This window comes from Callorhinus ursinus, unplaced genomic scaffold, assembly GCF_003265705.2.
Source record: "Callorhinus ursinus isolate GAN/ISIS: 27379988/994484 unplaced genomic scaffold, GSC_fseal_2.0 scaffold1146, whole genome shotgun sequence".
In the NCBI taxonomy this organism is placed as follows: domain Eukaryota; kingdom Metazoa; phylum Chordata; class Mammalia; order Carnivora; family Otariidae; genus Callorhinus; species Callorhinus ursinus.
Window position 1 is genome coordinate 1 of NW_027398201.1, and position 3,486 is coordinate 3,486.

A 3,486-nucleotide genomic window follows, 5' to 3' on the forward strand; every position below is an offset into this window, starting at 1 on the left:
AGACATTTTGGGAGGTCTTGCAGGCAGATTCCCTCAGGAAGGTCAGGAGGTGGCTGTTGCTTAAAGCAGCCCAGGGCCTGCCCCCTTGAAGAAGGTGCACATGTCCATGGCCCCAACTCTGGTGTCCTGCTGCCGGCCTCTGGCAGTGACTCTCTTCCTGCCCTGTCCACTGCCCCTGTGGATGCATGGTCTTCCTGGAGCTGTTCCTGCAGATGGCAGAGAAGCACTACATGTTGGGGCACGGGGTCACCTACTAGGTTTTCACAAATCAGCTGGCTGCCGGGCCCCGTGTTCCCCTCCAGGTAGGCCAGAGGGTGGTGGTCCTCATGGTGGACACAGCGTCACATACTACGTCTTCAACGACCAGCTGGTTGCTGTGCCCCATGTGCCATTCTGGGAGGGCCAGAGGGTGGTGGTCATCGAGGTCCATGGCATCCTGCACTGGCAGGATGTGTCCATGCGACACATAGCGATGATTAGCCGCTTCCTCGAGCAGCGCTTCCTCTGTGACGTGGAATACCTGGTGTGCGTGGACGTGGATTAGGGAATGAAGTTCTGGGACCATGTGGGCATGGAGATCCTGTCCCCCCTCTTTGGCACCCCACAGCTCGGTTTCTACTGGGCAGCCCCTGAGGACTTTAGCTACGAGCACTGGCCACAGTCCCAGACCGACATCCCCAGGGACCAGGGCAACTTATACTACATGGGGGCCTTTATTGGGGAATTGGTGGTGGAGTTTCCCCAACTGACCTTGGCCTGTCACCAGGTGATGGGGGTCAACTGGGCCAATGTGATTGAGGCCATGTGGCCCAATAAGAGCCACCTGAACAGGTACCTGTTGGGCCAAAGGGCCACCAAGCTGCTGTCCCCGGAGGACCTGCGGGACCCACGGCTGCTGGGCTGGCCCCCACATCATTCCCAGGGTCATGAGGAAGCTGAGATCCATGGCTGTGCCCAAGATTCACCAGGACACCCAGAACTCATGAGGGCCTGTCCTCAGAGGAGCTGTGGGACCTGCGGTATTGGGTTGTCCCCTGAAGGACCTGTGGGACCTGCAGCTGATAGACTGCCCCTGTCATGAAGAAGCTGAGATTCAGGCCAAGCCCAAGAATTACCAGGACAAACAGAACTCATGAGGGGCTGCCCCCAGAGACCATGCAGGACCCACGACTGCTGGGCTGGACACTGGAGGACCTGCGGGACCCGAGGCTGCTGGGTTGGTCCCCCATCATTCCCTGGTCATGAAGAAGCGGAGATTTGTGCCTGTGCCCAAGTATCACCAGGACATCTGGAACTCATGAGGGGCTGCCCCGTCTCCATCAGGGGGTGCTGCCTTGAGCAGAGTGGTCAGAGCAGATTCCTACTTCTGTCCCCTTGAGGGAAACTGTGGAGCGCAGCACTGCTTGCACGGGTACGCCAGTGCCCCAACAAGCCCTGCGCACAGGAGGCCTGCCTGGGGACACAAGTTCCTCTCTTTGTGGTCACTACATTTTTATCACTTCCAGGTCCTTTGCAGCTGTGAACGGCTCCAGTTTTATGTCGGATGTTTGTCTGTGTCAATGCTGAGCAACCATCTTAAAAAGAACAATTGAGGGAAAAGATGTTCTCTGTGGTTCTCAACAGACATCTCCTTTGGGGCTGGGAGCAGCCCTGTAGCCCCCATGGAGCCAGAATGGGTGCTGGCCGGGTCTTCCCTCCCAGTCTTTACACCTCACCGCGGGCATGGGGCTTCAGGGTCAGGGGTGCGCTGAGCCACCTCCCAGACCCCCAGTGCCCTCACCACCAGAAGCCTTGGCCGTGGCCACTAGCTTGGCCTCTAGGAGCGTGGAGCCCTCTGGGCTATATAAGGTTCCTGCCTTGGTTTTAAATGGCTATTTCTGTGCTGGTGTTTGTGAAATGTGGGCACTCGCTCTGTCTGGATGCGTGTCCCATTGGGATTCATCAGTGCCCACCAGTGGGTTTGCACTTGTGCACTTTCTCTGGACCAGCTCCCTGCACTGTGCCTTAGCAAGCACTTACTGAGCTCAGTCACCCAACAAGGGGCAGAGCATGCGAGCGAGAACTAAGATACAGGCTCCCTGCTCCTGGGCCCTCTAGGTACTCGCGATGACTCCGACTCCCTGACTCACTTCTTTTGTATTGTGGTATAATGGATATACAGCTGATACCATGAAGCATGTTTCAGTGGCAATAAGTATATTTCCTGTTCTGTACTGGCTACCTCCATCCCTCGCCACAATGTGTTCATCAACCCAAACTGAACCTCTAACCACGAGATCCTAACCCCCCATTCCCCTTCCCCAGGCCCGGCACCCAGCAGCTCCTTCCACCTCTGTGAATGGGAGTGCTCTCCATCCCCAACAAGCGGGGTCCTCCGGTGTCGGTCTTTTCAGGACTGGCTTATTTCACATGGCATAATGGCCTCAAGGTCTGTCCCTGTGAGCCTGAACCTGACCCACTTTCGCACCAAAGCTGTGGCTCAGCCCTCTTCTGTCTAAGCCAAACCTCCTCAGTCCCCTCTGCTCCCCTCACCTTCCTCCTCAGCCTGAAGATGATCCCAGCCAGTCTGCAGCTTTGAAGACCTGTTCAGTCTCGATGCCTGGCACATACCCCAGGGGCCTCGGGCCTCACCTACCCCCATTTGTCCACGTCAGGTGCCTGCCCTCCTCCCCCACCTGACCACCTGCACCTCCCACAGGTGTCCCCATTTCAGGAGAGGGAAACACCAAGTCCAGACCCTTGGAGTCCTCTGGGACTTCTTGCTATCCTACAACTCTCCCAGCAGTGAAGTGGCTACTGGAGTACATTCAATTTCCAAAACATTTAAAGGCATACGTGAGTCTCTGCTGCTTAAGGCAATGGATAACAGTTGGGGCAAATAGAAACCAAGCAGAATCACCCGAAGAAAGGCTGAGGAATGAGGAGCTTTAGGGAAGAAGTGTCTGGAACCTCTGACTGTCCATACCTGACCTTCAGGTGCTCCTCAGTTACTCCTTTGCCTCTGGTATCTTCCTGGAACCCTAACATGGCTGTTTTCAGACAGCTCATCCAGCAGTACCCTCAGTTTCTGGGAGGCAGATTTGCTGGAATCCGCAGTGTTTCGTGCTGCCCCAGTGGGATCGCTTTTTGAAGGTGCATTTTCCGGGCCATCTGAGGAGCCAAGAATGTGGGTCTGTGACCTGGAGGGATTCTCAGAAGAATTGGTGGGGTGGGAGGGCTGCAAGGCCCAGAGGGAGGTTTCCAGAAAGCCGACACGGGTCCCCGGTATCCTACTGTTTTTGAATCAAAGCCCTGAGATCTTTAAATGCCAGTAATGTTACATACAGCATGGGCCAGAGAAGCAAATGTCCCTGTGCACCCAACCCCACCTCAACTTTTGGCCATTTTTTGTCACTTGAACCAAGGTCAAAGGATTGGGAGTCGGGGCTTGAGGAGGGTCCTGGGCCAGTCTTTGTATTTGGGGGACAAAGGCCATCCAGACAAGCT

At 55.9% G+C, this 3,486-nt stretch overlaps 1 pseudogene; it reads left to right on the plus strand.

Moving 5' to 3' along the window:
- Positions 1-185: 185 nt before the first annotated feature.
- LOC112818707 (histo-blood group ABO system transferase-like) lies at positions 186-986 on the plus strand (annotated as a pseudogene).
- The last annotated feature ends 2,500 nt before the right edge of the window (positions 987-3,486 follow it).